The sequence below is a fragment of the Protomyctophum bolini genome, assembly GCF_963924005.1.
Source record: "Protomyctophum bolini genome assembly, chromosome: 24".
Lineage (NCBI taxonomy): Eukaryota > Metazoa > Chordata > Actinopteri > Myctophiformes > Myctophidae > Protomyctophum > Protomyctophum bolini.
Window position 1 is genome coordinate 14,469,122 of NC_137885.1, and position 13,673 is coordinate 14,482,794.

Sequence of the window (13,673 nt, forward strand, 5' to 3'; positions counted from 1 at the left end):
AAAACTAAGACTAAGAGATGACAATAACTGGTATGCAATGTAATTACATTATGGCAAACTAAACATCTTGTTTGCTCAATGAAAGAGTAAATGTGGGAAAATGGGTAAAAATGTTCCCACAGATGGTTTTAAACAATAACCTAAATCTCAGTTGAGTCGTCATGAACCCTGAGCATCACCTTTAGATTCAATCATTCTGGCAGGGGTAGAGGTGTCTGAAGTGGATTTTCATCCCTTGACCTGTCACCTCTGCATTCAACCTTAAATACAACCTCCAAATTCTTATTAGTGTGAAATGCCTAGTGGCGCAAGAGGAAAGCATAGGTCTCACAAGCTGAAGGTGGTGGGTTTGAATCTTGCTCAGGGTAAACCTTCATTTTTGGGCTTTTTAAGGCAAAGAGAGCCGAAATCCGGCCTCCCTCCTCCTGCTCTCTTTTGGCTCCTGTGGGAGGGGGAGGATCTTTTTTGGGAACCCGCCTCTAGGGCGGGATTTTTTTATGAGCCTGCCTCCTGGGGGTGGAGCTTAAGAAATGTACATATTAAGCAAAGTGATTTTTGTACTTTTCACATTAATTTGATTGAACCATTTTATTGTTAGTTTTTATTGAGATATTTGAGTTTTTTATGACACTTTGTCTCAGCTGTTTTGTTTCAGTTGATTTTTTTGTTTTTGTTTGACTTTTTGGTTGATTATTAGTTTTTGTTTATTGCTTTTGTTTTGTTATTTGACATGTTTTGTTGTATCAGTTTTTATATTGACTCATTTTTGAGTTTTTTGTTGATTATTAGTTTTGTTTGAGTTTCTTTTAGTTTTGTTTGACTTTTTGGTTGATTATTAGTTTTCTTTGAGGTTTGAACCTATGACGTTTGGTTTTTGAAGCCTAGTTTTTATCTATTGAGCCACACTGGCATATAAGGTATAATCGGGAACTAATATTTAACCAGCCTTTTAGAATTTAGATGGACAGTGAAAATGTTCTTCAGGAGACTTGAACCCTGAATGTCCTGTTTATAAACCCCCGGTTTATCACCTGCGCCACACTGGCATGTACGGTACAATCGGGAACTCATATTTAACCAGCCTTTTAGAATTTAGATGGATATTGAAAATGTTCTTCAGGGGACTTGAACTCTGAATGTACTGTTTACAAACCCCCGGTTTATCACCTGCGCCACACTGGCATGTAAGGTACAATCGGGAACTCATATTTAACCATCCTTTTAGAATTTAGATGGATATTGAAAATGTTCTTCAGGGGACTTGAACTCTGAATGTCCTGTTTACAAACCCCCGGTTTATCACCTGCGCCACACTGGCATGTAAGGTACAATCGGGAACTTATATTTATACTAAACACTGCTCATTGAAATATTAAATGCGAGTGCAGAATAAAGTAGTTCCAACCTAAATCTCATTTGTTGTCATAATGAACCCTAATGATTAGAGATTGTATGACATAAGTTTGCTTTGAAACGCATTTAGGTTAGGCATTTGTATTGTTGTGGTTGATGATTTTTGTTTATTGCTTTTGTTTTGTTATTTGACATGTTTTGTTGTTTCAGTTTTTATATTGACTCATTTTTGAGTTTTTTGTTGATTATTAGTTTTGTTTGAGTTTCTTTTAGTTTTGTTTGAGTTTTTTGTTGATTTTTAGTTTTGTTTGAGTTTCTTTTAGTTTTGTTTGAGTTTTTGGTTGATTATTAGTTTTGTTTGAGTTTTGAACCAGTAACCTTTGGATTGTAAACCTTAGGTGTATCTTTTGAGCCACGCTGGGCTGTAAGTTATAATCGGGAATGTAATACTTAACCCACTTTCGAGAATTTTGATGGACAGTGAAAATGTTAGGTTTGAACCCTGTCCCTCTGGTTTCTAAGTTCCAAGTTTATCTTCTGCGCCACACTGACATGTCAGATCTATCGGCGAACGTCTTACTTAACCCACCTTTCAGAAATTAGATCGACTGAAAATGTTGTTCTACAAGAGTACAAACTTGGAAAAAGGTCATCACTGTATTTGAACCAGGAACCTTCTGGTTGCAGGGCCAGTGTCCTAACCAGTTCACCACCATGACTCATGCAGAACTGATGCTATTGCACAGTCTACAGTGAAAGATTGGATAAAGATGCAAAGAGGAAAATGCCCGTGCTGGACTTGAACCCAGAACCTTCTGTTTGCAAGGTCTGAATTTTAACCATTGCACCACCATAGCTCATGCAGAAATGATGCTATTGCATGCTCTACAGTGAAAGATTGGATAAAGAGGCAAAGAGGAAAATGCCCATGCTGGACTTGAACCCAGAACCTTCTGTTTGCAAGGCCAGAATTGTAACCATTGCACCATCATAGCTCATGCGGAATTGATGCTATTGCATGCTCTGCAGTGATAGATTGGATGAAGATGCAAAGAGAAAAATGTTGGGTTTAAACCTCAGTGTCTTGCTCAAGGACACTTCGACACCAACTCTGGGGAAGCCCGGGTTTGAGCTGGTTTGAGTTGTCATGTGACAAATTTTTTAACCTACAACTTTCGGTTTATAAATCCTTGTCTTTATGTTTATGCCACAAAGGCATGTGAGATGCATGGTGCAGAGTTCTGTCTCCATGCCCCCAATTACCCAGGTCTAAGTAGTCACTGATTAGCCCCTCCCCTATAAAGCCTGGTGGCCATGCTGGGCTTTCCTGTTTGGTCTTTCTTTGTTTGCACTGACTGAGCAAAGTAGGAAACTGCTTGACTGCTTGTAATTGTTTTAGCCTAATGTTTCGCAGGCATCCCTTCTCTACACATCAGTGTTGATGACCAAATGTGCAGAAAGGTTGCCTTTGTGATCTGTACCTTCATATTGTGGTTCTAACAGAGTTCTACTTATAGGCTTGTCTACTCTTGCCATTGTGGAACACATCAACAGTGTGGTTACCTTAGCACTTTTAATGGATTCCCAAGATGGAATACCATCAAGTTGAATTCACTGAGCTGTTCTTACTCTGCCATGGTCACATGTATACAATTTCCATAGTGCTGTTCTTACCCCAAATTGTTGTTTGTTTTTGTATTTAATTGTTTGGTGTTTGTTGCAATAAATACATGAAATGGAATTTGTTGGATTCAATTTAAAAAAGGTATCCTTGAGTCACTAGCTCAAAACAGAATGCAGTTCACAAGTATGGAGCTCAGCCTATAATTGATTTGATTGACATGCTGCATGCCATGAGTGTATAAAGTGGTATTTCTTTTTAAATGAAATAAGCTACTCTAAGATGAGCTGTGGTCATAACAGCACTGTTTGAGTTGAAAACTTTAAAGATGTTTAACAGTCTAAAGTGAGAACATATAAAAAATATATACTAATCACAAAACACTTTAGGTTTTGATAAACAGGCTATAGTGCATTTGTTCTCACTTTAAAGTATTTTTTTTTCTTTTTCTTTTTTTAAAATTCAGCTTATCAAAGAAGGGCTGTGGTCACAGCACTGTTTGAGAAACTAGTTGAAAACTTTATATCCAACTTAATTGTTTAAATAATAATAAATGTATTAAACAAAACAATTATATTTCTGGTTGATTAAAAGTGCAAAAGTTTTGGTCATCTAAAACTAAGACTAAGAGATGACAATAACTGGTATGCAATGTAATTACATTATGGCAAACTAAACATCTTGTTTGCTCAATGAAAGAGTAAATGTGGGAAAATGGGTAAAAATGTTCCCACAGATGGTTTTAAACAATAACCTAAATCTCAGTTGAGTCGTCATGAACCCTGAGCATCACCTTTAGATTCAATCATTCTGGCAGGGGTAGAGGTGTCTGAAGTGGATTTTCATCCCTTGACCTGTCACCTCTGCATTCAACCTTAAATACAACCTCCAAATTCTTATTAGTGTGAAATGCCTAGTGGCGCAAGAGGAAAGCATAGGTCTCACAAGCTGAAGGTGGTGGGTTTGAATCTTGCTCAGGGTAAACCTTCATTTTTGGGCTTTTTAAGGCAAAGAGAGCCGAAATCCGGCCTCCCTCCTCCTGCTCTCTTTTGGCTCCTGTGGGAGGGGGAGGATCTTTTTTGGGAACCCGCCTCTAGGGCGGGATTTTTTTATGAGCCTGCCTCCTGGGGGTGGAGCTTAAGAAATGTACATATTAAGCAAAGTGATTTTTGTACTTTTCACATTAATTTGATTGAACCATTTTATTGTTAGTTTTTATTGAGATATTTGAGTTTTTTATGACACTTTGTCTCAGCTGTTTTGTTTCAGTTGATTTTTTTGTTTTTGTTTGACTTTTTGGTTGATTATTAGTTTTTGTTTATTGCTTTTGTTTTGTTATTTGACATGTTTTGTTGTATCAGTTTTTATATTGACTCATTTTTGAGTTTTTTGTTGATTATTAGTTTTGTTTGAGTTTCTTTTAGTTTTGTTTGACTTTTTGGTTGATTATTAGTTTTCTTTGAGGTTTGAACCTATGACGTTTGGTTTTTGAAGCCTAGTTTTTATCTATTGAGCCACACTGGCATATAAGGTATAATCGGGAACTAATATTTAACCAGCCTTTTAGAATTTAGATGGACAGTGAAAATGTTCTTCAGGAGACTTGAACCCTGAATGTCCTGTTTATAAACCCCCGGTTTATCACCTGCGCCACACTGGCATGTACGGTACAATCGGGAACTCATATTTAACCAGCCTTTTAGAATTTAGATGGATATTGAAAATGTTCTTCAGGGGACTTGAACTCTGAATGTCCTGTTTATAAACCCCCGGTTTATCACCTGCGCCACACTGGCATGTACTGTACAATCGGGAACTCATATTTAACCAGCCTTTTAGAATTTAGATGGATATTGAAAATGTTCTTCAGGGGACTTGAACTCTGAATGTCCTGTTTACAAACCCCCGGTTTATCACCTGCGCCACACTGGCATGTAAGGTACAATCGGGAACTTATATTTATACTAAACACTGCTCATTGAAATATTAAATGCGAGTGCAGAATAAAGTAGTTCCAACCTAAATCTCATTTGTTGTCATAATGAACCCTAATGATTAGAGATTGTATGACATAAGTTTGCTTTGAAACGCATTTAGGTTAGGCATTTGTATTGTTGTGGTTGATGATTTTTGTTTATTGCTTTTGTTTTGTTATTTGACATGTTTTGTTGTTTCAGTTTTTATATTGACTCATTTTTGAGTTTTTTGTTGATTATTAGTTTTGTTTGAGTTTCTTTTAGTTTTGTGTTGATTTTTAGTTTTGTTTGAGTTTCTTTTAGTTTTGTTTGAGTTTTTGGTTGATTATTAGTTTTGTTTGAGTTTTGAACCAGTAACCTTTGGATTGTAAACCTTAGGTGTATCTTTTGAGCCACGCTGGGCTGTAAGTTATAATCGGGAATGTAATACTTAACCCACTTTCGAGAATTTTGATGGACAGTGAAAATGTTAGGTTTGAACCCTGTCCCTCTGGTTTCTAAGTTCCAAGTTTATCTTCTGCGCCACACTGACATGTCAGATCTATCGGCGAACGTCTTACTTAACCCACCTTTCAGAAATTAGATCGACTGAAAATGTTGTTCTACAAGAGTACAAACTTGGAAAAAGGTCATCACTGTATTTGAACCAGGAACCTTCTGGTTGCAGGGCCAGTGTCCTAACCAGTTCACCACCATGACTCATGCAGAACTGATGCTATTGCACAGTCTACAGTGAAAGATTGGATAAAGATGCAAAGAGGAAAATGCCCGTGCTGGACTTGAACCCAGAACCTTCTGTTTGCAAGGTCTGAATTTTAACCATTGCACCACCATAGCTCATGCAGAAATGATGCTATTGCATGCTCTACAGTGAAAGATTGGATAAAGAGGCAAAGAGGAAAATGCCCATGCTGGACTTGAACCCAGAACCTTCTGTTTGCAAGGCCAGAATTGTAACCATTGCACCATCATAGCTCATGCGGAATTGATGCTATTGCATGCTCTGCAGTGATAGATTGGATGAAGATGCAAAGAGAAAAATGTTGGGTTTAAACCTCAGTGTCTTGCTCAAGGACACTTCGACACCAACTCTGGGGAAGCCCGGGTTTGAGCTGGTTTGAGTTGTCATGTGACAAATTTTTTAACCTACAACTTTCGGTTTATAAATCCTTGTCTTTATGTTTATGCCACAAAGGCATGTGAGATGCATGGTGCAGAGTTCTGTCTCCATGCCCCCAATTACCCAGGTCTAAGTAGTCACTGATTAGCCCCTCCCCTATAAAGCCTGGTGGCCATGCTGGGCTTTCCTGTTTGGTCTTTCTTTGTTTGCACTGACTGAGCAAAGTAGGAAACTGCTTGACTGCTTGTAATTGTTTTAGCCTAATGTTTCGCAGGCATCCCTTCTCTACACATCAGTGTTGATGACCAAATGTGCAGAAAGGTTGCCTTTGTGATCTGTACCTTCATATTGTGGTTCTAACAGAGTTCTACTTATAGGCTTGTCTACTCTTGCCATTGTGGAACACATCAACAGTGTGGTTACCTTAGCACTTTTAATGGATTCCCAAGATGGAATACCATCAAGTTGAATTCACTGAGCTGTTCTTACTCTGCCATGGTCACATGTATACAATTTCCATAGTGCTGTTCTTACCCCAAATTGTTGTTTGTTTTTGTATTTAATTGTTTGGTGTTTGTTGCAATAAATACATGAAATGGAATTTGTTGGATTCAATTTAAAAAAGGTATCCTTGAGTCACTAGCTCAAAACAGAATGCAGTTCACAAGTATGGAGCTCAGCCTATAATTGATTTGATTGACATGCTGCATGCCATGAGTGTATAAAGTGGTATTTCTTTTTAAATGAAATAAGCTACTCTAAGATGAGCTGTGGTCATAACAGCACTGTTTGAGTTGAAAACTTTAAAGATGTTTAACAGTCTAAAGTGAGAACATATAAAAAATATATACTAATCACAAAACACTTTAGGTTTTGATAAACAGGCTATAGTGCATTTGTTCTCACTTTAAAGTATTTTTTTTTTCTTTTTCTTTTTTTAAAATTCAGCTTATCAAAGAAGGGCTGTGGTCACAGCACTGTTTGAGAAACTAGTTGAAAACTTTATATCCAACTTAATTGTTTAAATAATAATAAATGTATTAAACAAAACAATTATATTTCTGGTTGATTAAAAGTGCAAAAGTTTTGGTCATCTAAAACTAAGACTAAGAGATGACAATAACTGGTATGCAATGTAATTACATTATGGCAAACTAAACATCTTGTTTGCTCAATGAAAGAGTAAATGTGGGAAAATGGGTAAAAATGTTCCCACAGATGGTTTTAAACAATAACCTAAATCTCAGTTGAGTCGTCATGAACCCTGAGCATCACCTTTAGATTCAATCATTCTGGCAGGGGTAGAGGTGTCTGAAGTGGATTTTCATCCCTTGACCTGTCACCTCTGCATTCAACCTTAAATACAACCTCCAAATTCTTATTAGTGTGAAATGCCTAGTGGCGCAAGAGGAAAGCATAGGTCTCACAAGCTGAAGGTGGTGGGTTTGAATCTTGCTCAGGGTAAACCTTCATTTTTGGGCTTTTTAAGGCAAAGAGAGCCGAAATCCGGCCTCCCTCCTCCTGCTCTCTTTTGGCTCCTGTGGGAGGGGGAGGATCTTTTTTGGGAACCCGCCTCTAGGGCGGGATTTTTTTATGAGCCTGCCTCCTGGGGGTGGAGCTTAAGAAATGTACATATTAAGCAAAGTGATTTTTGTACTTTTCACATTAATTTGATTGAACCATTTTATTGTTAGTTTTTATTGAGATATTTGAGTTTTTTATGACACTTTGTCTCAGCTGTTTTGTTTCAGTTGATTTTTTTGTTTTTGTTTGACTTTTTGGTTGATTATTAGTTTTTGTTTATTGCTTTTGTTTTGTTATTTGACATGTTTTGTTGTATCAGTTTTTATATTGACTCATTTTTGAGTTTTTTGTTGATTATTAGTTTTGTTTGAGTTTCTTTTAGTTTTGTTTGACTTTTTGGTTGATTATTAGTTTTCTTTGAGGTTTGAACCTATGACGTTTGGTTTTTGAAGCCTAGTTTTTATCTATTGAGCCACACTGGCATATAAGGTATAATCGGGAACTAATATTTAACCAGCCTTTTAGAATTTAGATGGACAGTGAAAATGTTCTTCAGGAGACTTGAACCCTGAATGTCCTGTTTATAAACCCCCGGTTTATCACCTGCGCCACACTGGCATGTACGGTACAATCGGGAACTCATATTTAACCAGCCTTTTAGAATTTAGATGGATATTGAAAATGTTCTTCAGGGGACTTGAACTCTGAATGTCCTGTTTATAAACCCCCGGTTTATCACCTGCGCCACACTGGCATGTACTGTACAATCGGGAACTCATATTTAACCAGCCTTTTAGAATTTAGATGGATATTGAAAATGTTCTTCAGGGGACTTGAACTCTGAATGTCCTGTTTACAAACCCCCGGTTTATCACCTGCGCCACACTGGCATGTAAGGTACAATCGGGAACTTATATTTATACTAAACACTGCTCATTGAAATATTAAATGCGAGTGCAGAATAAAGTAGTTCCAACCTAAATCTCATTTGTTGTCATAATGAACCCTAATGATTAGAGATTGTATGACATAAGTTTGCTTTGAAACGCATTTAGGTTAGGCATTTGTATTGTTGTGGTTGATGATTTTTGTTTATTGCTTTTGTTTTGTTATTTGACATGTTTTGTTGTTTCAGTTTTTATATTGACTCATTTTTGAGTTTTTTGTTGATTATTAGTTTTGTTTGAGTTTCTTTTAGTTTTGTTTGAGTTTTTTGTTGATTTTTAGTTTTGTTTGAGTTTCTTTTAGTTTTGTTTGAGTTTTTGGTTGATTATTAGTTTTGTTTGAGTTTTGAACCAGTAACCTTTGGATTGTAAACCTTAGGTGTATCTTTTGAGCCACGCTGGGCTGTAAGTTATAATCGGGAATGTAATACTTAACCCACTTTCGAGAATTTTGATGGACAGTGAAAATGTTAGGTTTGAACCCTGTCCCTCTGGTTTCTAAGTTCCAAGTTTATCTTCTGCGCCACACTGACATGTCAGATCTATCGGCGAACGTCTTACTTAACCCACCTTTCAGAAATTAGATCGACTGAAAATGTTGTTCTACAAGAGTACAAACTTGGAAAAAGGTCATCACTGTATTTGAACCAGGAACCTTCTGGTTGCAGGGCCAGTGTCCTAACCAGTTCACCACCATGACTCATGCAGAACTGATGCTATTGCACAGTCTACAGTGAAAGATTGGATAAAGATGCAAAGAGGAAAATGCCCGTGCTGGACTTGAACCCAGAACCTTCTGTTTGCAAGGTCTGAATTTTAACCATTGCACCACCATAGCTCATGCAGAAATGATGCTATTGCATGCTCTACAGTGAAAGATTGGATAAAGAGGCAAAGAGGAAAATGCCCATGCTGGACTTGAACCCAGAACCTTCTGTTTGCAAGGCCAGAATTGTAACCATTGCACCATCATAGCTCATGCGGAATTGATGCTATTGCATGCTCTGCAGTGATAGATTGGATGAAGATGCAAAGAGAAAAATGTTGGGTTTAAACCTCAGTGTCTTGCTCAAGGACACTTCGACACCAACTCTGGGGAAGCCCGGGTTTGAGCTGGTTTGAGTTGTCATGTGACAAATTTTTTAACCTACAACTTTCGGTTTATAAATCCTTGTCTTTATGTTTATGCCACAAAGGCATGTGAGATGCATGGTGCAGAGTTCTGTCTCCATGCCCCCAATTACCCAGGTCTAAGTAGTCACTGATTAGCCCCTCCCCTATAAAGCCTGGTGGCCATGCTGGGCTTTCCTGTTTGGTCTTTCTTTGTTTGCACTGACTGAGCAAAGTAGGAAACTGCTTGACTGCTTGTAATTGTTTTAGCCTAATGTTTCGCAGGCATCCCTTCTCTACACATCAGTGTTGATGACCAAATGTGCAGAAAGGTTGCCTTTGTGATCTGTACCTTCATATTGTGGTTCTAACAGAGTTCTACTTATAGGCTTGTCTACTCTTGCCATTGTGGAACACATCAACAGTGTGGTTACCTTAGCACTTTTAATGGATTCCCAAGATGGAATACCATCAAGTTGAATTCACTGAGCTGTTCTTACTCTGCCATGGTCACATGTATACAATTTCCATAGTGCTGTTCTTACCCCAAATTGTTGTTTGTTTTTGTATTTAATTGTTTGGTGTTTGTTGCAATAAATACATGAAATGGAATTTGTTGGATTCAATTTAAAAAAGGTATCCTTGAGTCACTAGCTCAAAACAGAATGCAGTTCACAAGTATGGAGCTCAGCCTATAATTGATTTGATTGACATGCTGCATGCCATGAGTGTATAAAGTGGTATTTCTTTTTAAATGAAATAAGCTACTCTAAGATGAGCTGTGGTCATAACAGCACTGTTTGAGTTGAAAACTTTAAAGATGTTTAACAGTCTAAAGTGAGAACATATAAAAAATATATACTAATCACAAAACACTTTAGGTTTTGATAAACAGGCTATAGTGCATTTGTTCTCACTTTAAAGTATTTTTTTTTCTTTTTCTTTTTTTAAAATTCAGCTTATCAAAGAAGGGCTGTGGTCACAGCACTGTTTGAGAAACTAGTTGAAAACTTTATATCCAACTTAATTGTTTAAATAATAATAAATGTATTAAACAAAACAATTATATTTCTGGTTGATTAAAAGTGCAAAAGTTTTGGTCATCTAAAACTAAGACTAAGAGATGACAATAACTGGTATGCAATGTAATTACATTATGGCAAACTAAACATCTTGTTTGCTCAATGAAAGAGTAAATGTGGGAAAATGGGTAAAAATGTTCCCACAGATGGTTTTAAACAATAACCTAAATCTCAGTTGAGTCGTCATGAACCCTGAGCATCACCTTTAGATTCAATCATTCTGGCAGGGGTAGAGGTGTCTGAAGTGGATTTTCATCCCTTGACCTGTCACCTCTGCATTCAACCTTAAATACAACCTCCAAATTCTTATTAGTGTGAAATGCCTAGTGGCGCAAGAGGAAAGCATAGGTCTCACAAGCTGAAGGTGGTGGGTTTGAATCTTGCTCAGGGTAAACCTTCATTTTTGGGCTTTTTAAGGCAAAGAGAGCCGAAATCCGGCCTCCCTCCTCCTGCTCTCTTTTGGCTCCTGTGGGAGGGGGAGGATCTTTTTTGGGAACCCGCCTCTAGGGCGGGATTTTTTTATGAGCCTGCCTCCTGGGGGTGGAGCTTAAGAAATGTACATATTAAGCAAAGTGATTTTTGTACTTTTCACATTAATTTGATTGAACCATTTTATTGTTAGTTTTTATTGAGATATTTGAGTTTTTTATGACACTTTGTCTCAGCTGTTTTGTTTCAGTTGATTTTTTTGTTTTTGTTTGACTTTTTGGTTGATTATTAGTTTTTGTTTATTGCTTTTGTTTTGTTATTTGACATGTTTTGTTGTATCAGTTTTTATATTGACTCATTTTTGAGTTTTTTGTTGATTATTAGTTTTGTTTGAGTTTCTTTTAGTTTTGTTTGACTTTTTGGTTGATTATTAGTTTTCTTTGAGGTTTGAACCTATGACGTTTGGTTTTTGAAGCCTAGTTTTTATCTATTGAGCCACACTGGCATATAAGGTATAATCGGGAACTAATATTTAACCAGCCTTTTAGAATTTAGATGGACAGTGAAAATGTTCTTCAGGAGACTTGAACCCTGAATGTCCTGTTTATAAACCCCCGGTTTATCACCTGCGCCACACTGGCATGTACGGTACAATCGGGAACTCATATTTAACCAGCCTTTTAGAATTTAGATGGATATTGAAAATGTTCTTCAGGGGACTTGAACTCTGAATGTCCTGTTTATAAACCCCCGGTTTATCACCTGCGCCACACTGGCATGTACTGTACAATCGGGAACTCATATTTAACCAGCCTTTTAGAATTTAGATGGATATTGAAAATGTTCTTCAGGGGACTTGAACTCTGAATGTCCTGTTTACAAACCCCCGGTTTATCACCTGCGCCACACTGGCATGTAAGGTACAATCGGGAACTTATATTTATACTAAACACTGCTCATTGAAATATTAAATGCGAGTGCAGAATAAAGTAGTTCCAACCTAAATCTCATTTGTTGTCATAATGAACCCTAATGATTAGAGATTGTATGACATAAGTTTGCTTTGAAACGCATTTAGGTTAGGCATTTGTATTGTTGTGGTTGATGATTTTTGTTTATTGCTTTTGTTTTGTTATTTGACATGTTTTGTTGTTTCAGTTTTTATATTGACTCATTTTTGAGTTTTTTGTTGATTATTAGTTTTGTTTGAGTTTCTTTTAGTTTTGTTTGAGTTTTTTGTTGATTTTTAGTTTTGTTTGAGTTTCTTTTAGTTTTGTTTGAGTTTTTGGTTGATTATTAGTTTTGTTTGAGTTTTGAACCAGTAACCTTTGGATTGTAAACCTTAGGTGTATCTTTTGAGCCACGCTGGGCTGTAAGTTATAATCGGGAATGTAATACTTAACCCACTTTCGAGAATTTTGATGGACAGTGAAAATGTTAGGTTTGAACCCTGTCCCTCTGGTTTCTAAGTTCCAAGTTTATCTTCTGCGCCACACTGACATGTCAGATCTATCGGCGAACGTCTTACTTAACCCACCTTTCAGAAATTAGATCGACTGAAAATGTTGTTCTACAAGAGTACAAACTTGGAAAAAGGTCATCACTGTATTTGAACCAGGAACCTTCTGGTTGCAGGGCCAGTGTCCTAACCAGTTCACCACCATGACTCATGCAGAACTGATGCTATTGCACAGTCTACAGTGAAAGATTGGATAAAGATGCAAAGAGGAAAATGCCCGTGCTGGACTTGAACCCAGAACCTTCGGTTTGCAAGGTCTGAATTTTAACCATTGCACCACCATAGCTCATGCAGAAATGATGCTATTGCATGCTCTACAGTGAAAGATTGGATAAAGAGGCAAAGAGGAAAATGCCCATGCTGGACTTGAACCCAGAACCTTCTGTTTGCAAGGCCAGAATTGTAACCATTGCACCATCATAGCTCATGCGGAATTGATGCTATTGCATGCTCTGCAGTGATAGATTGGATGAAGATGCAAAGAGAAAAATGTTGGGTTTAAACCTCAGTGTCTTGCTCAAGGACACTTCGACACCAACTCTGGGGAAGCCCGGGTTTGAGCTGGTTTGAGTTGTCATGTGACAAATTTTTTAACCTACAACTTTCGGTTTATAAATCCTTGTCTTTATGTTTATGCCACAAAGGCATGTGAGATGCATGGTGCAGAGTTCTGTCTCCATGCCCCCAATTACCCAGGTCTAAGTAGTCACTGATTAGCCCCTCCCCTATAAAGCCTGGTGGCCATGCTGGGCTTTCCTGTTTGGTCTTTCTTTGTTTGCACTGACTGAGCAAAGTAGGAAACTGCTTGACTGCTTGTAATTGTTTTAGCCTAATGTTTCGCAGGCATCCCTTCTCTACACATCAGTGTTGATGACCAAATGTGCAGAAAGGTTGCCTTTGTGATCTGTACCTTCATATTGTGGTTCTAACAGAGTTCTACTTATAGGCTTGTCTACTCTTGCCATTGTGGAACACATCAACAGTGTGGTTACCTT